The sequence below is a fragment of the Phyllobates terribilis genome, unplaced genomic scaffold (genome assembly GCF_046119375.1).
Source record: "Phyllobates terribilis strain yellow unplaced genomic scaffold, ASM4611937v1 Scaffold_572__1_contigs__length_1044912, whole genome shotgun sequence".
Lineage (NCBI taxonomy): Eukaryota > Metazoa > Chordata > Amphibia > Anura > Dendrobatidae > Phyllobates > Phyllobates terribilis.
Window position 1 is genome coordinate 158,251 of NW_027363332.1, and position 27,873 is coordinate 186,123.

At 46.1% G+C, this 27,873-nt stretch overlaps 11 non-coding genes and 3 pseudogenes across 11 annotated transcripts; all 14 read right to left on the reverse strand.

Moving 5' to 3' along the window:
• Positions 1–819: 819 nt before the first annotated feature.
• LOC141233252 (U2 spliceosomal RNA) lies at positions 820–1,014 on the reverse strand. Its single transcript, XR_012299401.1, has one exon. It is a non-coding gene; the product is annotated as a U2 spliceosomal RNA (small nuclear RNA).
• Positions 1,015–6,577: 5,563 nt separating this feature from the next.
• On the reverse strand, positions 6,578–6,655 carry LOC141233299 (U2 spliceosomal RNA; annotated as a pseudogene).
• A 1,112-nt stretch (positions 6,656–7,767) lies between these two features.
• On the reverse strand, positions 7,768–7,958 carry LOC141233355 (U2 spliceosomal RNA). The gene has a single exon (XR_012299469.1). It is a non-coding gene; the product is annotated as a U2 spliceosomal RNA (small nuclear RNA).
• A 1,121-nt stretch (positions 7,959–9,079) lies between these two features.
• Positions 9,080–9,270, reverse strand: LOC141233123 (U2 spliceosomal RNA). Its single transcript, XR_012299277.1, has one exon. It is a non-coding gene; the product is annotated as a U2 spliceosomal RNA (small nuclear RNA).
• A 1,115-nt stretch (positions 9,271–10,385) lies between these two features.
• On the reverse strand, positions 10,386–10,576 carry LOC141233124 (U2 spliceosomal RNA). The gene has a single exon (XR_012299278.1). It is a non-coding gene; the product is annotated as a U2 spliceosomal RNA (small nuclear RNA).
• A 1,115-nt stretch (positions 10,577–11,691) lies between these two features.
• On the reverse strand, positions 11,692–11,882 carry LOC141233229 (U2 spliceosomal RNA). Its single transcript, XR_012299379.1, has one exon. It is a non-coding gene; the product is annotated as a U2 spliceosomal RNA (small nuclear RNA).
• A 1,118-nt stretch (positions 11,883–13,000) lies between these two features.
• Positions 13,001–13,191, reverse strand: LOC141233125 (U2 spliceosomal RNA). Its single transcript, XR_012299279.1, has one exon. It is a non-coding gene; the product is annotated as a U2 spliceosomal RNA (small nuclear RNA).
• Positions 13,192–14,306: 1,115 nt separating this feature from the next.
• On the reverse strand, positions 14,307–14,497 carry LOC141233126 (U2 spliceosomal RNA). Its single transcript, XR_012299280.1, has one exon. It is a non-coding gene; the product is annotated as a U2 spliceosomal RNA (small nuclear RNA).
• Positions 14,498–15,612: 1,115 nt separating this feature from the next.
• LOC141233265 (U2 spliceosomal RNA) lies at positions 15,613–15,794 on the reverse strand. Its single transcript, XR_012299409.1, has one exon. It is a non-coding gene; the product is annotated as a U2 spliceosomal RNA (small nuclear RNA).
• A 2,853-nt stretch (positions 15,795–18,647) lies between these two features.
• On the reverse strand, positions 18,648–18,828 carry LOC141233262 (U2 spliceosomal RNA; annotated as a pseudogene).
• A 2,853-nt stretch (positions 18,829–21,681) lies between these two features.
• Positions 21,682–21,862, reverse strand: LOC141233263 (U2 spliceosomal RNA; annotated as a pseudogene).
• A 2,853-nt stretch (positions 21,863–24,715) lies between these two features.
• LOC141233127 (U2 spliceosomal RNA) lies at positions 24,716–24,906 on the reverse strand. Its single transcript, XR_012299281.1, has one exon. It is a non-coding gene; the product is annotated as a U2 spliceosomal RNA (small nuclear RNA).
• Positions 24,907–26,021: 1,115 nt separating this feature from the next.
• Positions 26,022–26,212, reverse strand: LOC141233129 (U2 spliceosomal RNA). The gene has a single exon (XR_012299283.1). It is a non-coding gene; the product is annotated as a U2 spliceosomal RNA (small nuclear RNA).
• Positions 26,213–27,327: 1,115 nt separating this feature from the next.
• Positions 27,328–27,518, reverse strand: LOC141233130 (U2 spliceosomal RNA). The gene has a single exon (XR_012299284.1). It is a non-coding gene; the product is annotated as a U2 spliceosomal RNA (small nuclear RNA).
• Between the last annotated feature and the right edge of the window lie 355 nt (positions 27,519–27,873).

The window sequence follows — 27,873 nt, forward strand, 5'->3', positions numbered from 1 at the left end:
CAGGAGGGCTCCTGATTACATACCTCTCCTGCTGCTGCTGCTGCTGGCTGTCCAGCAGCAGACTGAAGGTGGCTGCTGCTGTGCACAGGTATATAAAGGCTCAGAGCCTATTATGACACGCGCAGCCAGCGTTCCATTGCCACATTCCATCTACTGCAGGCAGGATACCTGGCTGGCTGAATGTCGCTGAGAAGCTCACAGAGACCGCCATAAGCAACAGTTTAACAGAATGCCACAGACTAATCAACCAAACTTTTTGGGTTGGGTTCTCTTTTATAGTCTGCAGGCATTAAATGAAAGAAGTCAGTGTTCCAGCAGAAGGAGACAACGTTTCAGAAAAGGCATTGTAGCAAACCAAAAAAGAAATTTTAAGCGCAGCAGAGTAACCAGCGCACATACCTGTTAGCTCAGGTGAGTTTAAAAGGCTGCTGTTGATAACAAGGGCATTTGCTAAATAGATGGTGTGTGTGCAACAATATACTGAAAGGTCAATTATATTGTGCAGCTTATCTCACCACCTGTAGTTATTTAGGTGAAAGCTCCAAAATGCTTGCCTAATATGTCTGTTTATCCAAAAGGAAGTAAAAAGGGAGAGCTAGAAAGATAGCATTGCATCACATTACATGGCAATGCAATGCACAGTTGCTGAAGTTGAACCAAAATGAGCTTGTAATCTGGCTTCTGCAACTTTGAACATGAAAAATCCAATGAGGAGAAGAAAAGCAAAGCCAAAGAGTCCATCCCAAAATCCGACAAACAAGCAAAATGAACAAAAAACATTGAATTCAATTCTTTCTGATTTTAGAAACTGCATTAAAGAAGGGGTGCACCGGTCCTGGAGATACTGCAATACCAGGTCAATGCGTGGAGTGGACAGAGCAAGCTCTTTTTCCATCTCCCTGTTCTAAAAATCCATTTAATATATGGTCCCCAGATAGGGGACGTATCAGATATTAAACTGATAAGAACAGATTTTTTTTGATTGAATATATCTTTTATTAGCACAAAAAATAAGTTAACAGACAGTGTACAGTGCCGCATCCCAGTACACACAGAATTCTACATCATATTTACATAGCATGAGGATACGACGCACTAACTAGACACATCACACCCCTATGCTACACAAAACACTCAATCTGAAAGAAAAAGCATGTCAATCAATACAGTACGACGAACCGTGATAAGGGATGGGGATTGGGAAAAAGGGGATGGGGAGGGGAAAATCACAGGCCCGAAGCTTTATTGAAAGACAAGACACATAAGGGGAATGGAGGAGGAGGGGTTAGTCCTCGTCCTCGTCCTCCGGACCGTCCATGATGGAATAGTCTCTGAGCAGGCTGTGGATCAGCCTGCGGCAGTCCTGGATGGACATCCTCTCCCTCCTCAAGATGAGCCGGTTCCTGGCGACCCAAACGGCATCCTTGAAGCAGTTCATAAGGCGCCAAGCCTCCTGGATGGCTCCGACGGTATGAACCCCAGGGAAGAGTCCGTAAAGCACAGAATGGTGCGATAGGCTCGCCCTGGGGACAGAGTTCCTCAGGTCGTCCTCAAGTGCAGTCAATAGGCGCTGTGCAAATCCGCAGTCCCAAAAAGTGTGCAAAGATGTTTCCTCCACGAAGGGGCACCTTGGGCAGTACCGGGTCTTGCACAGGTTCCGGGCATGCATGAATGACCGGACGGGCAGTCCGCCCTGAATCGCCATCCACGACAAGTCCTTGTGCCCGTTGGTCAGCCTGTCAGACGACACATTTGTCCACACAGTCTCCAGCGTGTCCTGGTGAAGTCCTGTGATGTTCTCCACGTCATCCTTGGCTCTGATTAGCTTGTGGATAGTTTTGGGCTTCCACAAGTCGGGCTTGAGTCCCTCCAGTTGATGCTCCCCCACAAATCGAACGACGTCTCCGTAGAACCATGGCGTCGTCCAGTTGTAGGGGAAGGAGCTGTCCCACTTGTCCCAGCCGAGTCGCCTCCAAAGAGGAAGCAGGAAGAAGCGAGACATGGACCTGCCCGCGGAGCCATTCTTGACTTGCAAAGTCCGGCGGACACAATCACACACAAAAGAGGATCGCAGGAGGGTGGGGATATCTGGAACGCCCTTCCCACCCTTGCGAGGCTCCTTGTACATGACGGCCCGCCTGACTCTGTCCATCTTGGATCCCCAGACAAAGTGAAACACTGTCCTGGTAATGGCCCTGCACACAGTGACGTGTGGGGGCCAGGCCTGCGCCGTGTACTGCAAGACGGGCAGGACCTCATTACGCAGGACGAGTGCCTTACCCTCACAAGTGAGGTGTCTGAGGCTCCAGAGTCCGATCCGTTGCTTCACCTTGGCCAAGCGTTCTTGCCAGGACTTGAGGGCCGCTCCTTCCTTCCCGAACCAGACTCCCAGCACCTTGAGGAAATCCGGTTGAATGTTGAAGGGGAAGGGGGCGGAGGAGGCCGGCTGCCAATCCCCGAAGAGCATGGCTTCCGACTTCCTGCAGTTGACTTTGGCCCCTGAAGCCCGGCCGAACCTCTCACACGTCTGGACGAGGGCGTCGACTGAACCACGATCAGCGCAGAAGACGGTGACGTCGTCCATGTAGAGCGAGCACTTGACCTCGTGTCGTCCCGGACCCGGTGCGGTGATCCCTCTGATCTCTCCATTCTGCCGGATAGCCTCTGCGAAGAGTTCTATAACACAAACAAAAAGAAGAGGTGATAGAGGGCAGCCTTGTCTGACCCCAGAGAGGACAGGGAAGGGGTCAGTCTTCCAGCCGTTCACCAACACCGAGCTGTGGATATCAAAATACATCAGACGGACATACGAACAAAACATGTTACCCAAACCTAACCGGTGCAGAGCTCGGCCCATGAACTCGTGGGAAACCCGGTCGAAGGCCTTCTCCTGATCCAAGGAGACCAGGGCCGCGTGTGCGCGGCGGACCTTGATGTACTCGACCGTGTCCCGCACGAGAGCGAGGCTGTCTGCGATGCGACGTCCAGGGATGCCGCAGGTCTGGTCCGGGTGGATGATCCGTCCGATGACCGTCTTAAGTCGTGTCGCCATCGTCTTGGCCAGGATCTTGTAGTCCACGTTGAGCAGAGTGATGGGACGCCAATTCCTCAGGTCGCACCTCTCTCCCTTCCGCTTGTACAGGATCGTGACCATTCCTTCCCTCAAAGATGGAGGCATTCTACCCTCCACCACCATCTCCTCGTACAGGTCCAACAGGTCCGGACAGATGAGGTCTCCCAGCGCTACATAGAGCTCCGCTGGAAGACCATCACTGCCCGGGGTCCTGCCGGTCCTAAAGGATTTAGCGGCAGAGAGCAATTCGCCCACCATCAGAGGTTTGTCCAAGGCTGCCGTGCCTGCAGGATCAAGATGGTTAGTGATACCTGACAGGAACTTATCAGCAGCGTCGGGGTCGGTAGTCTTGTGGGAGTAGAGTTCGCTGTAGAAGTCGCTGACGACCCTCATCACGTCCTCCTTCCCACGTCGCATGTTTCCGCTCTCGTCTCGCAGCTCGTTCAGGGGCGTGTGACCGGCATGAAGTTTCCTGAAAAAGAATGAGTTACATTTCTCACCCTTCTCCAGATTCTCCACTTTGGAACGGAAGATGATTCGCTTGGACTCCTCCTCAAAGTGCCTTTTCAGGCTCTTCTTGGTCTCCTCCAGCTCCTCCCTCACGTCCCAGCCGCAGTGAAGAAGGTCCTGCAGCGACCGCAGCTCGCGCTGCAGCCCTCTGAAGTCCCTCCTCTTCTCACACTCCTGTTGTCGACCCTTGGCCTGAAAGAAACAGCGAAACTCAAGTTTAACATATTCCCACCAATCAGAGACTGTTTGGAAGCTACCCTTGTAGGACTGCCACATTGCGTAGGCTGCTCTCAGCTCCTCCACGACTTCATCCTGAGCCAGCAGAGCACAATTCAGCTTCCAGGAGCCGGGGCTGGACGGAAAACCGTCGCCGAGGACACCTTGTAAGTGAATGGCTCTGTGGTCGGAGAAGAAGCAGGAGACCATCGAGTGCCTACTCTGCCTGACTGCCCGAGAGGTGAACACAAAGTCAATCCTGGAGCGGAGTGAGCCATCGGGTCGGCTCCACGAATAGTTCGTGGAGCCTCTCCCCATGGAGCCCACCACGTCCTGAAGAGAGGCCTCGGTTACCATCTCGATGAGCAGCTTGGACGTGATGTCCAACTTGGCAGATGTGCCAGAACTACGACCGTCCTCCTCGATGGGGCAGTTGAAATCCCCGGCCATCACTAAGGTCCTGGTGGTGGCAAGCTGAAGCCGCAGGGTCTGGAAAAGCTCCAAACGCTCATTCTTCAGTGGGGACGCATACACGTTGATGAACCTGACAGGTTCTCCCGCCCAGTTGCCATCTACAACAAGAGCCCTGCCGCAGATGAGCTCCTGGACGGACTCAAGCGTGAATGCGCCCCCCCTGATCAGAATTGCGACCCCCGCAGACTTGCAGTCACCCCCACCGGACCAGTAGGATGGACCGTGGGACCACTCCCTGGCCAGATGTTTGAAGGACCTAGAGGAGGGAAGGGAACATTCCTGCAACATATAAACATCACACAACTGGGAAGTAAGGAAGGCATAAATAGTCTGACGTCTGAACTTGTCCTTGATGCTCCTGACATTAATGGAAAATAAGTTAATATTAGCCATCATGTAGGGAAAAAAGAAAAAGTTAGCGCAGGCAATACACCTTAGTTACCACTCCGGTCGGGTGGTCCCTCGTCGGTGTTGACTGCTGGTGACGGGATCACCAGCAGGCCCTCTTCCTCCATCTGGTCAAGCAGCGCGGCCTCAATCTCGGCGACCACCAGTTCCTCCTCTTCTGGCTCGGCCACCAGGGTCTCAACCATGTGCTCCATCTCTTCTGGCTCAGGGAGGGTATCCTCCTTTTCGCCTACGAAATCCAGAATCTTCTTTTTGGAGGATTCAGTAGCAGGGCTGTCCTCCACCTTCCTCTTTCCCCGGGTTGGAACTGGGGAGACAAGAAGGGGAAAATCCTCCTCGGAATAGATAGCGGCGGGTGGAGGAAAGGTTAATTCCACCGCTACCATGGTCTGGGGAGGGAGAGTGGCTGCCGGGGCAGGGGAAAGGACACCTGCTGAGGAGTAGGGGAAGGAGGAAGAGGAAGTGGAATCCTCAGCAGGGGTGGCCGGGGTGGGGGGGGATTGGACGGGGGTGGCAGGGGGAGGGATCGAGAGAGGGGTGACAGAACTCTTACCCTCCTTTGACTTTTTCTTCTGCTTCGGAGCTGCTGGGACCGTCGCTGGGGCTTTGGCCACCGACTCCTTGACCGCTTTGGCCTTGGTCGTCTCGGCCTTGGCCGCTGGGGCCTTGGTCGTCGCGTCCTTGACCTTCACAGGCCTGGTCGTCGGGGCCTTGTCCTCCGTAGCTGGGGTCGTCGCAACCACCGATGCCCAGGATCTCTCACGCCTGGGGCAATCCTTGTACAGATGAGCCGCCAGCCCACACAGGTTGCAGGACGTCTTCTTCGGGCAGTCCTTCGAGCTGTGTCCCGTCACTCGACAAATCCTGCAGGCATCCTCCTTGCAGTCCTTCATCTCGTGGCCGTTCTTGCCGCATCTCCTGCAGTTCCGCGGCATGTCCGGGTAATAGATGAGGCCGTAGGAGTTGCCCAGGGAGAATGTCGGGGGCAGGTGCCGAAGTCCGTCTGAGTACGCCAGGTCCCTGTGAAGTCTAACGGTCACCGACCACTTACCTGTCCAGAAGCCGAGTCCATTCAGGATGTGAGAGGGTTCCTTCACAACCAAACAGAAGCGTCTCAGGAAGGTACAGATGTCTTGGCCTGGGGTGTGCGGGTTGCGCATGGAGACCGTGATCCTCCTTTCATCCCTCTGGATAGGGCAGCTACCTGTAAAGGCAGAGAAAGAATTATCCGGTCCTTTTGCGCTTACCATTTCCCAGAACCTCCTGCAGGTGTTCACAGTGGCGAAGGTGACGAAGAAGATCCCCGTCAAGAAGGTCTGGATGCTGAGGGTGTCCGACCTGGAGAAGCCTCGATCCAGCAGCATCTTCTGGCAGAACACGTCCGAGGACATGTCCGGCACCCTCCCATCCACTTCCTTCAGCTTCAGGGCCACCGTCTGCCGCATCCATGGCTCCAGGGCTGGAGCTTCGTGGCGGGGCTTCTGGGGTCCCTTCTGCTGGCCAGTCGTGGAGGCAGAGTCCTTGGGGTCAGAATCGGCTCCTGGCTGGGCCCTCCTGGCTGTCCCCAGCTCCAGGCTCTTCTTTTCGGCCTTCCTCGCAGCGCTTGCCATGGCTTTCCTCCTGCAGTTACTTCTTGGAGCTGGATCTGGAACTCTTCCCGGAATGGGTGGAGCTATGCAGATTCTTCTCCCGTCGTGTTCTGGACAAATTCCCCGAAAGGTCTTTGTCTCGATGATTTTCTTCCTCGAAGATTCCACAGGACAGCCCGATTCTTCTCCGAGTCTTCGTCTTCTTCTGGATTCTTTAGAGCTTCTTCCTCCCACCGATATCCGCCTTCGTTCTCTGATGTCAGCTGGGCTCCGAAGCTCTTCTCCTTCCGAGTTCGATCGCTCTCGTCAAGTGTAGATCGTAGCTCTTGTGTTCTTAAAAGAACAGATACTACACTTGATCTTAGCCAAAAGGCCGAGAAGCGATAACCAGAATTGGTTTCAAACTACGGAGCCACCCAAGGATCCTGAAAAGTCCATTTGTGGAGATGAGCTCCTGGACTCCCGTTAAGAAGACATGTTGTCAACCTCTAGATCCCTTACATGCCTGCACTTTTCGGCTTGCTGCTGCTGCAATCCACGCGTTTTAGATCTGCATAACTCCACCTCTTTAAACACAGCACCTTCACCCCCTGCTGTTCCCACCCGCCTCAACACCGTTGGAAGGGAGGAGAACCAATTAAGGCGGGGGGTGGGGTGGAACGAGCAGCTGTCTACCCTTAGCAGGAGGGCTCCTGATTACATACCTCTCCTGCTGCTGCTGCTGGCTGTCCAGCAGCAGACTGAAGGTGGCTGCTGCTGTGCACAGGTATATAAAGGCTCAGAGCCTATTATGACACGCGCAGCCAGCGTTCCATTGCCACATTCCATCTACTGCAGGCAGGATACCTGGCTGGCTGAATGTCGCTGAGAAGCTCACAGAGACCGCCATAAGCAACAGTTTAACAGAATGCCACAGACTAATCAACCAAACTTTTTGGGTTGGGTTCTCTTTTATAGTCTGCAGGCATTAAATGAAAGAAGTCAGTGTTCCAGCAGAAGGAGACAACGTTTCAGAAAAGGCATTGTAGCAAACCAAAAAAGAAATTTTAAGCGCAGCAGAGTAACCAGCGCACATACCTGTTAGCTCAGGTGAGTTTAAAAGGCTGCTGTTGATAACAAGGGCATTTGCTAAATAGATGGTGTGTGTGCAACAATATACTGAAAGGTCAATTATATTGTGCAGCTTATCTCACCACCTGTAGTTATTTAGGTGAAAGCTCCAAAATGCTTGCCTAATATGTCTGTTTATCCAAAAGGAAGTAAAAAGGGAGAGCTAGAAAGATAGCATTGCATCACATTACATGGCAATGCAATGCACAGTTGCTGAAGTTGAACCAAAATGAGCTTGTAATCTGGCTTCTGCAACTTTGAACATGAAAAATCCATTGAGGAGAAGAAAAGCAAAGCCAAAGAGTCCATCCCAAAATCCGACAAACAAGCAAAATGAACAAAAAACATTGAATTCAATTCTTTCTGATTTTAGAAACTGCATTAAAGAAGGGGTGCACCGGTCCTGGAGATACTGCAATACCAGGTCAATGCGTGGAGTGGACAGAGCAAGCTCTTTTTCCATCTCCCTGTTCTAAAAATCCATTTAATATATGGTCCCCAGATAGGGGACGTATCAGATATTAAACTGATAAGAACAGATACTACACTTGATCTTAGCCAAAAGGCCGAGAAGCGATAACCAGAATTGGTTTCAAACTACGGAGCCACCCAAGGATCCTGAAAAGTCCATTTGTGGAGATGAGCTCCTGGACTCCCGTTAAGAAGACATGTTGTCAACCTCTAGATCCCTTACATGCCTGCACTTTTCGGCTTGCTGCTGCTGCAATCCACGCGTTTTAGATCTGCATAACTCCACCTCTTTAAACACAGCACCTTCACCCCCTGCTGTTCCCACCCGCCTCAACACCGTTGGAAGGGAGGAGAACCAATTAAGGCGGGGGGTGGGGTGGAACGAGCAGCTGTCTACCCTTAGCAGGAGGGCTCCTGATTACATACCTCTCCTGCTGCTGCTGCTGCTGGCTGTCCAGCAGCAGACTGAAGGTGGCTGCTGCTGTGCACAGGTATATAAAGGCTCAGAGCCTATTATGACACGCGCAGCCAGCGTTCCATTGCCACATTCCATCTACTGCAGGCAGGATACCTGGCTGGCTGAATGTCGCTGAGAAGCTCACAGAGACTGCCATAAGCAACAGTTTAACAGAATGCCACAGACTAATCAACCAAACTTTTTGGGTTGGGTTCTCTTTTATAGTCTGCAGGCATTAAATGAAAGAAGTCAGTGTTCCAGCAGAAGGAGACAACGTTTCAGAAAAGGCATTGAAAAAAAAGCAAACCAAAAAAGAAATTTTAAGCGCAGCAGAGTAACCAGCGCACATACCTGTTAGCTCAGGTGAGTTTAAAAGGCTGCTGTTGATAACAAGGGCATTTGCTAAATAGATGGTGTGTGTGCAACAATATACTGAAAGGTCAATTATATTGTGCAGCTTATCTCACCACCTGTAGTTATTTAGGTGAAAGCTCCAAAATGCTTGCCTAATATGTCTGTTTATCCAAAAGGAAGTAAAAAGGGAGAGCTAGAAAGATAGCATTGCATCACATTACATGGCAATGCAATGCACAGTTGCTGAAGTTGAACCAAAATGAGCTTGTAATCTGGCTTCTGCAACTTTGAACATGAAAAATCCAATGAGGAGAAGAAAAGCAAAGCCAAAGAGTCCATCCCAAAATCCGACAAACAAGCAAAATGAACAAAAAACATTGAATTCAATTCTTTCTGATTTTAGAAACTGCATTAAAGAAGGGGTGCACCGGTCCTGGAGATACTGCAATACCAGGTCAATGCGTGGAGTGGACAGAGCAAGCTCTTTTTCCATCTCCCTGTTCTAAAAATCCATTTAATATATGGTCCCCAGATAGGGGACGTATCAGATATTAAACTGATAAGAACAGATACTACACTTGATCTTAGCCAAAAGGCCGAGAAGCGATAACCAGAATTGGTTTCAAACTACGGAGCCACCCAAGGATCCTGAAAAGTCCATTTGTGGAGATGAGCTCCTGGACTCCCGTTAAGAAGACATGTTGTCAACCTCTAGATCCCTTACATGCCTGCACTTTTCGGCTTGCTGCTGCTGCAATCCACGCGTTTTAGATCTGCATAACTCCACCTCTTTAAACACAGCACCTTCACCCCCTGCTGTTCCCACCCGCCTCAACACCGTTGGAAGGGAGGAGAACCAATTAAGGCGGGGGGTGGGGTGGAACGAGCAGCTGTCTACCCTTAGCAGGAGGGCTCCTGATTACATACCTCTCCTGCTGCTGCTGCTGCTGGCTGTCCAGCAGCAGACTGAAGGTGGCTGCTGCTGTGCACAGGTATATAAAGGCTCAGAGCCTATTATGACACGCGCAGCCAGCGTTCCATTGCCACATTCCATCTACTGCAGGCAGGATACCTGGCTGGCTGAATGTCGCTGAGAAGCTCACAGAGACCGCCATAAGCAACAGTTTAACAGAATGCCACAGACTAATCAACCAAACTTTTTGGGTTGGGTTCTCTTTTATAGTCTGCAGGCATTAAATGAAAGAAGTCAGTGTTCCAGCAGAAGGAGACAACGTTTCAGAAAAGGCATTGTAGCAAACCAAAAAAGAAATTTTAAGCGCAGCAGAGTAACCAGCGCACATACCTGTTAGCTCAGGTGAGTTTAAAAGGCTGCTGTTGATAACAAGGGCATTTGCTAAATAGATGGTGTGTGTGCAACAATATACTGAAAGGTCAATTATATTGTGCAGCTTATCTCACCACCTGTAGTTATTTAGGTGAAAGCTCCAAAATGCTTGCCTAATATGTCTGTTTATCCAAAAGGAAGTAAAAAGGGAGAGCTAGAAAGATAGCATTGCATCACATTACATGGCAATGCAATGCACAGTTGCTGAAGTTGAACCAAAATGAGCTTGTAATCTGGCTTCTGCAACTTTGAACATGAAAAATCCAATGAGGAGAAGAAAATCAAAGCCAAAGAGTCCATCCCAAAATCCGACAAACAAGCAAAATGAACAAAAAACATTGAATTCAATTCTTTCTGATTTTAGAAACTGCATTAAAGAAGGGGTGCACCGGTCCTGGAGATACTGCAATACCAGGTCAATGCGTGGAGTGGACAGAGCAAGCTCTTTTTCCATCTCCCTGTTCTAAAAATCCATTTAATATATGGTCCCCAGATAGGGGACGTATCAGATATTAAACTGATAAGAACAGATACTACACTTGATCTTAGCCAAAAGGCCGAGAAGCGATAACCAGAATTGGTTTCAAACTACGGAGCCACCCAAGGATCCTGAAAAGTCCATTTGTGGAGATGAGCTCCTGGACTCCCGTTAAGAAGACATGTTGTCAACCTCTAGATCCCTTACATGACTGCACTTTTCGGCTTGCTGCTGCTGCAATCCACGCGTTTTAGATCTGCATAACTCCACCTCTTTAAACACAGCACCTTCACCCCCTGCTGTTCCCACCCGCCTCAACACCGTTGGAAGGGAGGAGAACCAATTAAGGCGGGGGGTGGGGTGGAACGAGCAGCTGTCTACCCTTAGCAGGAGGGCTCCTGATTACATACCTCTCCTGCTGCTGCTGCTGCTGGCTGTCCAGCAGCAGACTGAAGGTGGCTGCTGCTGTGCACAGGTATATAAAGGCTCAGAGCCTATTATGACACGCGCAGCCAGCGTTCCATTGCCACATTCCATCTACTGCAGGCAGGATACCTGGCTGGCTGAATGTCGCTGAGAAGCTCACAGAGACCGCCATAAGCAACAGTTTAACAGAATGCCACAGACTAATCAACCAAACTTTTTGGGTTGGGTTCTCTTTTATAGTCTGCAGGCATTAAATGAAAGAAGTCAGTGTTCCAGCAGAAGGAGACAACGTTTCAGAAAAGGCATTGTAGCAAACCAAAAAAGAAATTTTAAGCGCAGCAGAGTAACCAGCGCACATACCTGTTAGCTCAGGTGAGTTTAAAAGGCTGCTGTTGATAACAAGGGCATTTGCTAAATAGATGGTGTGTGTGCAACAATATACTGAAAGGTCAATTATATTGTGCAGCTTATCTCACCACCTGTAGTTATTTAGGTGAAATCTCCAAAATGCTTGCCTAATATGTCTGTTTATCCAAAAGGAAGTAAAAAGGGAGAGCTAGAAAGATAGCATTGCATCACATTACATGGCAATGCAATGCACAGTTGCTGAAGTTGAACCAAAATGAGCTTGTAATCTGGCTTCTGCAACTTTGAACATGAAAAATCCAATGAGGAGAAGAAAATCAAAGCCAAAGAGTCCATCCCAAAATCCGACAAACAAGCAAAATGAACAAAAAACATTGAATTCAATTCTTTCTGATTTTAGAAACTGCATTAAAGAAGGGGTGCACCGGTCCTGGAGATACTGCAATACCAGGTCAATGCGTGGAGTGGACAGAGCAAGCTCTTTTTCCATCTTCATGTTCTAAAAATCCATTTAATATATGGTCCCCAGATAGGGGACGTATCAGATATTAAACTGATAAGAACAGATACTACACTTGATCTTAGCCAAAAGGCCGAGAAGCGATAACCAGAATTGGTTTCAAACTACGGAGCCACCCAAGGATCCTGAAAAGTCCATTTGTGGAGATGAGCTCCTGGACTCCCGTTAAGAAGACATGTTGTCAACCTCTAGATCCCTTACATGCCTGCACTTTTCGGCTTGCTGCTGCTGCAATCCACGCGTTTTAGATCTGCATAACTCCACCTCTTTAAACACAGCACCTTCACCCCCTGCTGTTCCCACCCGCCTCAACACCGTTGGAAGGGAGGAGAACCAATTAAGGCGGGGGGTGGGGTGGAACGAGCAGCTGTCTACCCTTAGCAGGAGGGCTCCTGATTACATACCTCTCCTGCTGCTGCTGCTGCTGCTGGCTGTCCAGCAGCAGACTGAAGGTGGCTGCTGCTGTGCACAGGTATATAAAGGCTCAGAGCCTATTATGACATGCGCAGCCAGCGTTCCATTGCCACATTCCATCTACTGCAGGCAGGATACCTGGCTGGCTGAATGTCGCTGAGAAGCTCACAGAGACCGCCATAAGCAACAGTTTAACAGAATGCCACAGACTAATCAACCAAACTTTTTGGGTTGGGTTCTCTTTTATAGTCTGCAGGCATTAAATGAAAGAAGTCAGTGTTCCAGCAGAAGGAGACAACGTTTCAGAAAAGGCATTGTAGCAAACCAAAAAAGAAATTTTAAGCGCAGCAGAGTAACCAGCGCACATACCTGTTAGCTCAGGTGAGTTTAAAAGGCTGCTGTTGATAACAAGGGCATTTGCTAAATAGATGGTGTGTGTGCAACAATATACTGAAAGGTCAATTATATTGTGCAGCTTATCTCACCACCTGTAGTTATTTAGGTGAAAGCTCCAAAATGCTTGCCTAATATGTCTGTTTATCCAAAAGGAAGTAAAAAGGGAGAGCTAGAAAGATAGCATTGCATCACATTACATGGCAATGCAATGCACAGTTGCTGAAGTTGAACCAAAATGAGCTTGTAATCTGGCTTCTGCAACTTTGAACATGAAAAATCCAATGAGGAGAAGAAAAGCAAAGCCAAAGAGTCCATCCCAAAATCCGACAAACAAGCAAAATGAACAAAAAACATTGAATTCAATTCTTTCTGATTTTAGAAACTGCATTAAAGAAGGGGTGCACCGGTCCTGGAGATACTGCAATACCAGGTCAATGCGTGGAGTGGACAGAGCAAGCTCTTTTTCCATCTCCCTGTTCTAAAAATCCATTTAATATATGGTCCCCAGATAGGGGACGTATCAGATATTAAACTGATAAGAACAGATACTACACTTGATCTTAGCCAAAAGGCCGAGAAGCGATAACCAGAATTGGTTTCAAACTACGGAGCCACCCAAGGATCCTGAAAAGTCCATTTGTGGAGATGAGCTCCTGGACTCCCGTTAAGATGACATGTTGTCAACCTCTAGATCCCTTACATGCCTGCACTTTTCGGCTTGCTGCTGCTGCAATCCACGCGTTTTAGATCTGCATAACTCCACCTCTTTAAACACAGCACCTTCACCCCCTGCTGTTCCCACCCGCCTCAACACCGTTGGAAGGGAGGAGAACCAATTAAGGCGGGGGGTGGGGTGGAACGAGCAGCTGTCTACCCTTAGCAGGAGGGCTCCTGATTACATACCTCTCCTGCTGCTGCTGCTGCTGGCTGTCCAGCAGCAGACTAAAGGTGGCTGCTGCTGTGCACAGGTATATAAAGGCTCAGAGCCTATTATGACACGCGCAGCCAGCGTTCCATTGCCACATTCCATCTACTGCAGGCAGGATACCTGGCTGGCTGAATGTCGCTGAGAAGCTCACAGAGACCGCCATAAGCAACAGTTTAACAGAATGCCACAGACTAATCAACCAAACTTTTTGGGTTGGGTTCTCTTTTATAGTCTGCAGGCATTAAATGAAAGAAGTCAGTGTTCCAGCAGAAGGAGACAACGTTTCAGAAAAGGCATTGTAGCAAACCAAAAAAGAAATTTTAAGCGCAGCAGAGTAACCAGCGCACATACCTGTTAGCTCAGGTGAGTTTAAAAGGCTGCTGTTGATAACAAGGGCATTTGCTAAATAGATGGTGTGTGTGCAACAATATACTGAAAGGTCAATTATATTGTGCAGCTTATCTCACCACCTGTAGTTATTTAGGTGAAAGCTCCAAAATGCTTGCCTAATATGTCTGTTTATCCAAAAGGAAGTAAAAAGGGAGAGCTAGAAAGATAGCATTGCATCACATTACATGGCAATGCAATGCACAGTTGCTGAAGTTGAACCAAAATGAGCTTGTAATCTGGCTTCTGCAACTTTGAACATGAAAAATCCAATGAGGAGAAGAAAAGCAAAGCCAAAGAGTCCATCCCAAAATCCGACAAACAAGCAAAATGAACAAAAAACATTGAATTCAATTCTTTCTGATTTTAGAAACTGCATTAAAGAAGGGGTGCACCGGTCCTGGAGATACTGCAATACCAGGTCAATGCGTGGAGTGGACAGAGCAAGCTCTTTTTCCATCTCCCTGTTCTAAAAATCCATTTAATATATGGTCCCCAGATAGGGGACGTATCAGATATTAAACTGATAAGAACAGATACTACACTTGATCTTAGCCAAAAGGCCGAGAAGCGATAACCAGAATTGGTTTCAAACTACGGAGCCACCCAAGGATCCTGAAAAGTCCATTTGTGGAGATGAGCTCCTGGACTCCCGTTAAGAAGACATGTTGTCAACCTCTAGATCCCTTACATGCCTGCACTTTTCGGCTTGCTGCTGCTGCAATCCACGCGTTTTAGATCTGCATAACTCCACCTCTTTAAACACAGCACCTTCACCCCCTGCTGTTCCCACCCGCCTCAACACCGTTGGAAGGGAGGAGAACCAATTAAGGCGGGGGGTGGGGTGGAACGAGCAGCTGTCTACCCTTAGCAGGAGGGCTCCTGATTACATACCTCTCCTGCTGCTGCTGCTGCTGGCTGTCCAGCAGCAGACTGAAGGTGGCTGCTGCTGTGCACAGGTATATAAAGGCTCAGAGCCTATTATGACACGCGCAGCCAGCGTTCCATTGCCACATTCCATCTACTGCAGGCAGGATACCTGGTTGGCTGAATGTCGCTGAGAAGCTCACAGAGACCGCCATAAGCAACAGTTTAACAGAATGCCACAGACTAATCAACCAAACTTTTTGGGTTGGGTTCTCTTTTATAGTCTGCAGGCATTAAATGAAAGAAGTCAGTGTTCCAGCAGAAGGAGACAACGTTTCAGAAAAGGCATTGTAGCAAACCAAAAAAGAAATTTTAAGCGCAGCAGAGTAACCAGCGCACATACCTGTTAGCTCAGGTGAGTTTAAAAGGCTGCTGTTGATAACAAGGGCATTTGCTAAATAGATGGTGTGTGTGCAACAATATACTGAAAGGTCAATTATATTGTGCAGCTTATCTCACCACCTGTAGTTATTTAGGTGAAAGCTCCAAAATGCTTGCCTAATATGTCTGTTTATCCAAAAGGAAGTAAAAAGGGAGAGCTAGAAAGATAGCATTGCATCACATTACATGGCAATGCAATGCACAGTTGCTGAAGTTGAACCAAAATGAGCTTGTAATCTGGCTTCTGCAACTTTGAACATGAAAAATCCAATGAGGAGAAGAAAAGCAAAGCCAAAGAGTCCATCCCAAAATCCGACAAACAAGCAAAATGAACAAAAAACATTGAATTCAATTCTTTCTGATTTTAGAAACTGCATTAAAGAAGGGGTGCACCGGTCCTGGAGATACTGCAATACCAGGTCAATGCGTGGAGTGGACAGAGCAAGCTCTTTTTCCATCTCCCTGTTCTAAAAATCCATTTAATATATGGTCCCCAGATAGGGGACGTATCAGATATTAAACTGATAAGAACAGATTTTTTTTTTTTTTTTTTTTAAAACCTATTCAGGTTAAAATTAAAGTCCACTCCACAGTCCTCTTCTCCCCAAAGGGAGACAAGACGTGGACTCCAACTTAAATCATCATCAGGTTTTGGTACTTTTAATGTCAGAAAAAAAAATTACAAAAATACAACAATACTTACAAAGAAAGAAATGTTTCAGAACCTGAATGGATACCAAAAAAATAAAAATTAAATTATAACTGTATTAACAACAGTAATAACATCAAGTAAAATACTTGTAACCATTATCAAAAGCATGAACCCCAACCCAACTCAGAACCTTAAGGGACAAATCTTCAACCCTTGATGCTGAAAAAACTTGTTTCGATACACCATCTGGTATTCTATATTTCACACAAAAAACATTTTTATCTCTTATTAGTTCTTTCCTAACATTCTCTATAAGATAGTCCAAACGTTTCTCATCATACAACTTACGGTACAACCAGTTAAAATATTCTGCATTCTTTATAAACATAGGTTGTTGAAAAACAACTATATTTTCTTCCATTGCCACCTCCACTTCCTGTTCCTTTCTCTTTTCTTGCTTTTTAACCTTACCACGGCCAGTTCCCTGACTTACACCTCCCATTTCACTCTCTACCCTATCCCCCCAATCTACTCTTGTTTTCTCCATCTCCCTCTGCACTCCTACAGGTTTGCTTTCTTTTCCCTTTACCACCAACACCTTTTCTACACTTTCCTCCTTTCTCTCTACCAAAACCTTTTTAACCACTATCTCCTTCTCTTTATTTCTTTTCCTCTTTGGGCAATTCTTAAAAACATGCGTATCTTCCTGACACAAGTTGCACTTCCTCCGATCTTTACAATCCTTTGACTCATGATCACCTTTTTTGCAAAAACCACATACACCACCCGAACAATTTTCCTTTCCATGCCCGTATTGACGACAAACTCGACAAAAAGTGGGTATACCACTGAAAAAAATATCACCATTTATATTACCCAACTTAAACCTAGCTGGGGCAAGCAACACAGTCCCCTGCTCATCTTCTTTGAAACGGACCAAAAATTTCCACTTCGAAGTCCAAAAACCAAATTCATTATAAATCTTCCCTTTTGGTGTTACTGACAAACAAAAAAACTCCAAAAATGTAAGAACATCCTCTTCGTCCACCAATGGAGAGTACATTTTAACAATGATCCATTTATCTCTAACGGGGAAGTGTGGCATTACACTTATCCCCTCCATTCTTTTATCCTGGCTTGCAGTCATTTTCCTTAGATATCCTTCAAAAAAAACTCTGTCAACAAAAACTATATCATAAACACCCCTCCTGGGGTAGTCCATTATCGCCAACACTTCTTCTGTCTTCAAACCAAAAAGATCCACAAGAACTTGACTCATCACATACCTAAAATCCTTTTGATCTCGAAAGTTCTCCTGAACAACCAAACGAATAGAATTCTGCACCTTAGCGAATTCAGGCACATGATCTTCCTCTCCTTCATGTGATGCTGCAGACATCTTCTTCACAAACAGGTTCTCCTCTTCTCAATAGAAACCTTCAACACTGAAGTGCCAGGTAGATGATCGCCTCCCGTTGCCCGGGGACTAATCCGACTCCCTAATAGCAGCAGGGAGGTGAAGCCCTGCTGAAAAACAGAGCGATCGCCCCAGGCCAAGGAGCCGGGTACCCCGAGCACCTCTCAGCCAAGACCAAGGCAGCAGCCGCTAGATCACTGCACTTGATCTTAGCCAAAAGGCCGAGAAGCGATAACCAGAATTGGTTTCAAACTACGGAGCCACCCAAGGATCCTGAAAAGTCCATTTGTGGAGATGAGCTCCTGGACTCCCGTTAAGAAGACATGTTGTCAACCTCTAGATCCCTTACATGCCTGCACTTTTCGGCTTGCTGCTGCTGCAATCCACGCGTTTTAGATCTGCATAACTCCACCTCTTTAAACACAGCACCTTCACCCCCTGCTGTTCCCACCCGCCTCAACACCGTTGGAAGGGAGGAGAACCAATTAAGGCGGGGGGTGGGGTGGAACGAGCAGCTGTCTACCCTTAGCAGGAGGGCTCCTGATTACATACCTCTCCTGCTGCTGCTGCTGCTGGCTGTCCAGCAGCAGACTGAAGGTGGCTGCTGCTGTGCACAGGTATATAAAGGCTCAGAGCCTATTATGACACGCGCAGCCAGCGTTCCATTGCCACATTCCATCTACTGCAGGCAGGATACCTGGCTGGCTGAATGTCGCTGAGAAGCTCACAGAGACCGCCATAAGCAACAGTTTAACAGAATGCCACAGACTAATCAACCAAACTTTTTGGGTTGGGTTCTCTTTTATAGTCTGCAGGCATTAAATGAAAGAAGTCAGTGTTCCAGCAGAAGGAGACAACGTTTCAGAAAAGGCATTGTAGCAAACCAAAAAAGAAATTTTAAGCGCAGCAGAGTAACCAGCGCACATACCTGTTAGCTCAGGTGAGTTTAAAAGGCTGCTGTTGATAACAAGGGCATTTGCTAAATAGATGGTGTGTGTGCAACAATATACTGAAAGGTCAATTATATTGTGCAGCTTATCTCACCACCTGTAGTTATTTAGGTGAAAGCTCCAAAATGCTTGCCTAATATGTCTGTTTATCCAAAAGGAAGTAAAAAGGGAGAGCTAGAAAGATAGCATTGCATCACATTACATGGCAATGCAATGCACAGTTGCTGAAGTTGAACCAAAATGAGCTTGTAATCTGGCTTCTGCAACTTTGAACATGAAAAATCCAATGAGGAGAAGAAAAGCAAAGCCAAAGAGTCCATCCCAAAATCCGACAAACAAGCAAAATGAACAAAAAACATTGAATTCAATTCTTTCTGATTTTAGAAACTGCATTAAAGAAGGGGTGCACCGGTCCTGGAGATACTGCAATACCAGGTCAATGCGTGGAGTGGACAGAGCAAGCTCTTTTTCCATCTCCCTGTTCTAAAAATCCATTTAATATATGGTCCCCAGATAGGGGACGTATCAGATATTAAACTGATAAGAACAGATTTTTTTTTTTTTTTTTTTAAAACCTATTCAGGTTAAAATTAAAGTCCACTCCACAGTCCTCTTCTCCCCAAAGGGAGACAAGACGTGGACTCCAACTTAAATCATCATCAGGTTTTGGTACTTTTAATGTCAGAAAAAAAAATTACAAAAATACAACAATACTTACAAAGAAAGAAATGTTTCAGAACCTGAATGGATACCAAAAAAATAAAAATTAAATTATAACTGTATTAACAACAGTAATAACATCAAGTAAAATACTTGTAACCATTATCAAAAGCATGAACCCCAACCCAACTCAGAACCTTAAGGGACAAATCTTCAACCCTTGATGCTGAAAAAACTTGTTTCGATACACCATCTGGTATTCTATATTTCACACAAAAAACATTTTTATCTCTTATTAGTTCTTTCCTAACATTCTCTATAAGATAGTCCAAACGTTTCTCATCATACAACTTACGGTACAACCGGTTAAAATATTCTGCATTCTTTATAAACATAGGTTGTTGAAAAACAACTATATTTTCTTCCATTGCCACCTCCACTTCCTGTTCCTTTCTCTTTTCTTGCTTTTTAACCTTACCACGGCCAGTTCCCTGACTTACACCTCCCATTTCACTCTCTACCCTATCCCCCCAATCTACTCTTGTTTTCTCCATCTCCCTCTGCACTCCTACAGGTTTGCTTTCTTTTCCTTTTACCACCAACACCTTTTCTACACTTTCCTCCTTTCTCTCTACCAAAACCTTTTTAACCACTACCTCCTTCTCTTTATTTCTTTTCCTCTTTGGGCAATTCTTAAAAACATGCGTATCTTCCTGACACAAGTTGCACTTCCTCCGATCTTTACAATCCTTTGACTCATGATCACCTTTTTTGCAAAAACCACATACACCACCCGAACAATTTTCCTTTCCATGCCCGTATTGACGACAAACTCGACAAAAAGTGGGTATACCACTGAAAAAAATATCACCATTTATATTACCCAACTTAAACCTAGCTGGGGGAAGCAACACAGTCCCCTGCTCATCTTCTTTGAAACGGACCAAAAATTTCCACTTCGAAGTCCAAAAACCAAATTCATTATAAATCTTCCCTTTTGGTGTTACTGACAAACAAAAAAACTCCAAAAATGTAAGAACATCCTCTTCGTCCACCAATGGAGAGTACATTTTAACAATGATCCATTTATCTCTAACGGGGAAGTGTGGCATTACACTTATCCCCTCCATTCTTTTATCCTGGCTTGCAGTCATTTTCCTTAGATATCCTTCAAAAAAAACTTTGTCAACAAAAACTATATCATAAACACCCCTCCTGGGGTAGTCCATTATCGCCAACACTTCTTCTGTCTTCAAACCAAAAAGATCCACAAGAACTTGACTCATCACATACCTAAAATCCTTTTGATATCGAAAGTTCTCCTGAACAACCAAACGAATAGAATTCTGCACCTTAGCGAATTCAGGCACATGATCTTCCTCTCCTTCATGTGATGCTGCAGACATCTTCTTCACAAACAGGTTCTCCTCTTCTCAATAGAAACCTTCAACACTGAAGTGCCAGGTAGATGATCGCCTCCCGTTGCCCGGGGACTAATCCGACTCCCTAATAGCAGCAGGGAGGTGAAGCCCTGCTGAAAAACAGAGCGATCGCCCCAGGCCAAGGAGCCGGGTACCCCGAGCACCTCTCAGCCAAGACCAAGGCAGCAGCCGCTAGATCACTGCACTTGATCTTAGCCAAAAGGCCGAGAAGCGATAACCAGAATTGGTTTCAAACTACGGAGCCACCCAAGGATCCTGAAAAGTCCATTTGTGGAGATGAGCTCCTGGACTCCCGTTAAGAAGACATGTTGTCAACCTCTAGATCCCTTACATGCCTGCACTTTTCGGCTTGCTGCTGCTGCAATCCACGCGTTTTAGATCTGCATAACTCCACCTCTTTAAACACAGCACCTTCACCCCCTGCTGTTCCCACCCGCCTCAACACCGTTGGAAGGGAGGAGAACCAATTAAGGCGGGGGGTGGGGTGGAACGAGCAGCTGTCTACCCTTAGCAGGAGGGCTCCTGATTACATACCTCTCCTGCTGCTGCTGCTGCTGGCTGTCCAGCAGCAGACTGAAGGTGGCTGCTGCTGTGCACAGGTATATAAAGGCTCAGAGCCTATTATGACACGCGCAGCCAGCGTTCCATTGCCACATTCCATCTACTGCAGGCAGGATACCTGGCTGGCTGAATGTCGCTGAGAAGCTCACAGAGACCGCCATAAGCAACAGTTTAACAGAATGCCACAGACTAATCAACCAAACTTTTTGGGTTGGGTTCTCTTTTATAGTCTGCAGGCATTAAATGAAAGAAGTCAGTGTTCCAGCAGAAGGAGACAACGTTTCAGAAAAGGCATTGTAGCAAACCAAAAAAGAAATTTTAAGCGCAGCAGAGTAACCAGCGCACATACCTGTTAGCTCAGGTGAGTTTAAAAGGCTGCTGTTGATAACAAGGGCATTTGCTAAATAGATGGTGTGTGTGCAACAATATACTGAAAGGTCAATTATATTGTGCAGCTTATCTCACCACCTGTAGTTATTTAGGTGAAAGCTCCAAAATGCTTGCCTAATATGTCTGTTTATCCAAAAGGAAGTAAAAAGGGAGAGCTAGAAAGATAGCATTGCATCACATTACATGGCAATGCAATGCACAGTTGCTGAAGTTGAACCAAAATGAGCTTGTAATCTGGCTTCTGCAACTTTGAACATGAAAAATCCAATGAGGAGAAGAAAAGCAAAGCCAAAGAGTCCATCCCAAAATCCGACAAACAAGCAAAATGAACAAAAAACATTGAATTCAATTCTTTCTGATTTTAGAAACTGCATTAAAGAAGGGGTGCACCGGTCCTGGAGATACTGCAATACCAGGTCAATGCGTGGAGTGGACAGAGCAAGCTCTTTTTCCATCTCCCTGTTCTAAAAATCCATTTAATATATGGTCCCCAGATAGGGGACGTATCAGATATTAAACTGATAAGAACAGATTTTTTTTTTTTTTTTTTTAAAACCTATTCAGGTTAAAATTAAAGTCCACTCCACAGTCCTCTTCTCCCCAAAGGGAGACAAGACGTGGACTCCAACTTAAATCATCATCAGGTTTTGGTACTTTTAATGTCAGAAAAAAAAATTACAAAAATACAACAATACTTACAAAGAAAGAAATGTTTCAGAGCCTGAATGGATACCAAAAAAATAAAAATTAAATTATAACTGTATTAACAACAGTAATAACATCAAGTAAAATACTTGTAACCATTATCAAAAGCATGAACCCCAACCCAACTCAGAACCTTAAGGGACAAATCTTCAACCCTTGATGCTGAAAAAACTTGTTTCGATACACCATCTGGTATTCTATATTTCACACAAAAAACATTTTTATCTCTTATTAGTTCTTTCCTAACATTCTCTATAAGATAGTCCAAACGTTTCTCATCATACAACTTACGGTACAACCGGTTAAAATATTCTGCATTCTTTATAAACATAGGTTGTTGAAAAACAACTATATTTTCTTCCATTGCCACCTCCACTTCCTGTTCCTTTCTCTTTTCTTGCTTTTTAACCTTACCACGGCCAGTTCCCTGACTTACACCTCCCATTTCACTCTCTACCCTATCCCCCCAATCTACTCTTGTTTTCTCCATCTCCCTCTGCACTCCTACAGGTTTGCTTTCTTTTCCCTTTACCACCAACACCTTTTCTACACTTTCCTCCTTTCTCTCTACCAAAGCCTTTTTAACCACTACCTCCTTCTCTTTATTTCTTTTCCTCTTTGGGCAATTCTTAAAAACATGCGTATCTTCCTGACACAAGTTGCACTTCCTCCGATCTTTACAATCCTTTGACTCATGATCACCTTTTTTGCAAAAACCACATACACCACCCGAACAATTTTCCTTTCCATGCCCGTATTGACGACAAACTCGACAAAAAGTGGGTATACCACTGAAAAAAATATCACCATTTATATTACCCAACTTAAACCTAGCTGGGGGAAGCAACACAGTCCCCTGCTCATCTTCTTTGAAACGGACCAAAAATTTCCACTTCGAAGTCCAAAAACCAAATTCATTATAAATCTTCCCTTTTGGTGTTACTGACAAACAAAAAAACTCCAAAAATGTAAGAACATCCTCTTCGTCCACCAATGGAGAGTACATTTTAACAATGATCCATTTATCTCTAACGGGGAAGTGTGGCATTACACTTATCCCCTCCATTCTTTTATCCTGGCTTGCAGTCATTTTCCTTAGATATCCTTCAAAAAAAACTTTGTCAACAAAAACTATATCATAAACACCCCTCCTGGGGTAGTCCATTATCGCCAACACTTCTTCTGTCTTCAAACCAAAAAGATCCACAAGAACTTGACTCATCACATACCTAAAATCCTTTTGATCTTGAAAGTTCTCCTGAACAACCAAACGAATAGAATTCTGCACCTTAGCGAATTCAGGCACATGATCTTCCTCTCCTTCATGTGATGCTGCAGACATCTTCTTCACAAACAGGTTCTCCTCTTCTCAATAGAAACCTTCAACACCGAAGTGCCAGGTAGATGATCGCCTCCCGTTGCCCGGGGACTAATCCGACTCCCTAATAGCAGCAGGGAGGTGAAGCCCTGCTGAAAAACAGAGCGATCCCCCCAGGCCAAGGAGCCGGGTACCCCGAGCACCTCTCAGCCAAGACCAAGGCAGCAGCCGCTAGATCACTGCACTTGATCTTAGCCAAAAGGCCGAGAAGCGATAACCAGAATTGGTTTCAAACTACGGAGCCACCCAAGGATCCTGAAAAGTCCATTTGTGGAGATGAGCTCCTGGACTCCCGTTAAGAAGACATGTTGTCAACCTCTAGATCCCTTACATGCCTGCACTTTTCGGCTTGCTGCTGCTGCAATCCACGCGTTTTAGATCTGCATAACTCCACCTCTTTAAACACAGCACCTTCACCCCCTGCTGTTCCCACCCGCCTCAACACCGTTGGAAGGGAGGAGAACCAATTAAGGCGGGGGGTGGGGTGGAAGGAGCAGCTGTCTACCCTTAGCAGGAGGGCTCCTGATTACATACCTCTCCTGCTGCTGCTGCTGCTGGCTGTCCAGCAGCAGACTGAAGGTGGCTGCTGCTGTGCACAGGTATATAAAGGCTCAGAGCCTATTATGACACGCGCAGCCAGCGTTCCATTGCCACATTCCATCTACTGCAGGCAGGATACCTGGCTGGCTGAATGTCGCTGAGAAGCTCACAGAGACCGCCATAAGCAACAGTTTAACAGAATGCCACAGACTAATCAGCCAAACTTTTTGGGTTGGGTTCTCTTTTATAGTCTGCAGGCATTAAATGAAAGAAGTCAGTGTTCCAGCAGAAGGAGACAACGTTTCAGAAAAGGCATTGTAGCAAACCAAAAAAGAAATTTTAAGCGCAGCAGAGTAACCAGCGTACATACCTGTTAGCTCAGGTGAGTTTAAAAGGCTGCTGTTGATAACAAGGGCATTTGCTAAATAGATGGTGTGTGTGCAACAATATACTGAAAGGTCAATTATATTGTGCAGCTTATCTCACCACCTGTAGTTATTTAGGTGAAAGCTCCAAAATGCTTGCCTAATATGTCTGTTTATCCAAAAGGAAGTAAAAAGGGAGAGCTAGAAAGATAGCATTGCATCACATTACATGGCAATGCAATGCACAGTTGCTGAAGTTGAACCAAAATGAGCTTGTAATCTGGCTTCTGCAACTTTGAACATGAAAAATCCAATGAGGAGAAGAAAAGCAAAGCCAAAGAGTCCATCCCAAAATCCGACAAACAAGCAAAATGAACAAAAAACATTGAATTCAATTCTTTCTGATTTTAGAAACTGCATTAAAGAAGGGGTGCACCGGTCCTGGAGATACTGCAATACCAGGTCAATGCGTGGAGTGGACAGAGCAAGCTCTTTTTCCATCTCCCTGTTCTAAAAATCCATTTAATATATGGTCCCCAGATAGGGGACGTATCAGATATTAAACTGATAAGAACAGATACTACACTTGATCTTAGCCAAAAGGCCGAGAAGCGATAACCAGAATTGGTTTCAAACTACGGAGCCACCCAAGGATCCTGAAAAGTCCATTTGTGGAGATGAGCTCCTGGACTCCCGTTAAGAAGACATGTTGTCAACCTCTAGATCCCTTACATGCCTGCACTTTTCGGCTTGCTGCTGCTGCAATCCACGCGTTTTAGATCTGCATAACTCCACCTCTTTAAACACAGCACCTTCACCCCCTGCTGTTCCCACCCGCCTCAACACCGTTGGAAGGGAGGAGAACCAATTAAGGCGGGGGGTGGGGTGGAACGAGCAGCTGTCTACCCTTAGCAGGAGGGCTCCTGATTACATACCTCTCCTGCTGCTGCTGCTGCTGGCTGTCCAGCAGCAGACTGAAGGTGTCTGCTGCTGTGCACAGGTATATAAAGGCTCAGAGCCTATTATGACACGCGCAGCCAGCGTTCCATTGCCACATTCCATCTACTGCAGGCAGGATACCTGGCTGGCTGAATGTCGCTGAGAAGCTCACAGAGACCGCCATAAGCAACAGTTTAACAGAATGCCACAGACTAATCAACCAAACTTTTTGGGTTGGGTTCTCTTTTATAGTCTGCAGGCATTAAATGAAAGAAGTCAGTGTTCCAGCAGAAGGAGACAACGTTTCAGAAAAGGCATTGTAGCAAACCAAAAAAGAAATTTTAAGCGCAGCAGAGTAACCAGCGCACATACCTGTTAGCTCAGGTGAGTTTAAAAGGCTGCTGTTGATAACAAGGGCATTTGCTAAATAGATGGTGTGTGTGCAACAATATACTGAAAGGTCAATTATATTGTGCAGCTTATCTCACCACCTGTAGTTATTTAGGTGAAAGCTCCAAAATGCTTGCCTAATATGTCTGTTTATCCAAAAGGAAGTAAAAAGGGAGAGCTAGAAAGATAGCATTGCATCACATTACATGGCAATGCAATGCACAGTTGCTGAAGTTGAACCAAAATGAGCTTGTAATCTGGCTTCTGCAACTTTGAACATGAAAAATCCAATGAGGAGAAGAAAAGCAAAGCCAAAGAGTCCATCCCAAAATCCGACAAACAAGCAAAATGAACAAAAAACATTGAATTCAATTCTTTCTGATTTTAGAAACTGCATTAAAGAAGGGGTGCACCGGTCCTGGAGATACTGCAATACCAGGTCAATGCGTGGAGTGGACAGAGCAAGCTCTTTTTCCATCTCCCTGTTCTAAAAATCCATTTAATATATGGTCCCCAGATAGGGGACGTATCAGATATTAAACTGATAAGAACAGATACTACACTTGATCTTAGCCAAAAGGCCGAGAAGCGATAACCAGAATTGGTTTCAAACTACGGAGCCACCCAAGGATCCTGAAAAGTCCATTTGTGGAGATGAGCTCCTGGACTCCCGTTAAGAAGACATGTTGTCAACCTCTAGATCCCTTACATGCCTGCACTTTTCGGCTTGCTGCTGCTGCAATCCACGCGTTTTAGATCTGCATAACTCCACCTCTTTAAACACAGCACCTTCACCCCCTGCTGTTCCCACCCGCCTCAACACCGTTGGAAGGGAGGAGAACCAATTAAGGCGGGGGGTGGGGTGGAACGAGCAGCTGTCTACCCTTAGCAGGAGGGCTCCTGATTACATACCTCTCCTGCTGCTGCTGCTGCTGGCTGTCCAGCAGCAGACTGAAGGTGGCTGCTGCTGTGCACAGGTATATAAAGGCTCAGAGCCTATTATGACACGCGCAGCCAGCGTTCCATTGCCACATTCCATCTACTGCAGGCAGGATACCTGGCTGGCTGAATGTCGCTGAGAAGCTCACAGAGACCGCCATAAGCAACAGTTTAACAGAATGCCACAGACTAATCAACCAAACTTTTTGGGTTGGGTTCTCTTTTATAGTCTGCAGGCATTAAATGAAAGAAGTCAGTGTTCCAGCAGAAGGAGACAACGTTTCAGAAAAGGCATTGTAGCAAACCAAAAAAGAAATTTTAAGCGCAGCAGAGTAACCAGCGCACATACCTGTTAGCTCAGGTGAGTTTAAAAGGCTGCTGTTGATAACAAGGGCATTTGCTAAATAGATGGTGTGTGTGCAACAATATACTGAAAGGTCAATTATATTGTGCAGCTTATCTCACCACCTGTAGTTATTTAGGTGAAAGCTCCAAAATGCTTGCCTAATATGTCTGTTTATCCAAAAGGAAGTAAAAAGGGAGAGCTAGAAAGATAGCATTGCATCACATTACATGGCAATGCAATGCACAGTTGCTGAAGTTGAACCAAAATGAGCTTGTAATCTGGCTTCTGCAACTTTGAACATGAAAAATCCAATGAGGAGAAGAAAAGCAAAGCCAAAGAGTCCATCCCAAAATCCGACAAACAAGCAAAATGAACAAAAAACATTGAATTCAATTCTTTCTGATTTTAGAAACTGCATTAAAGAAGGGGTGCACCGGTCCTGGAGATACTGCAATACCAGGTCAATGCGTGGAGTGGACAGAGCAAGCTCTTTTTCCATCTCCCTGTTCTAAAAATCCATTTAATATATGGTCCCCAGATAGGGGACGTATCAGATATTAAACTGATAAGAACAGATACTACACTTGATCTTAGCCAAAAGGCCGAGAAGCGATAACCAGAATTGGTTTCAAACTACGGAGCCACCCAAGGATCCTGAAAAGTCCATTTGTGGAGATGAGCTCCTGGACTCCCGTTAAGAAGACATGTTGTCAACCTCTAGATCCCTTACATGACTGCACTTTTCGGCTTGCTGCTGCTGCAATCCACGCGTTTTAGATCTGCATAACTCCACCTCTTTAAACACAGCACCTTCACCCCCTGCTGTTCCCACCCGCCTCAACACCGTTGGAAGGGAGGAGAACCAATTAAGGCGGGGGGTGGGGTGGAACGAGCAGCTGTCTACCCTTAGCAGGAGGGCTCCTGATTACATACCTCTCCTGCTGCTGCTGCTGCTGGCTGTCCAGCAGC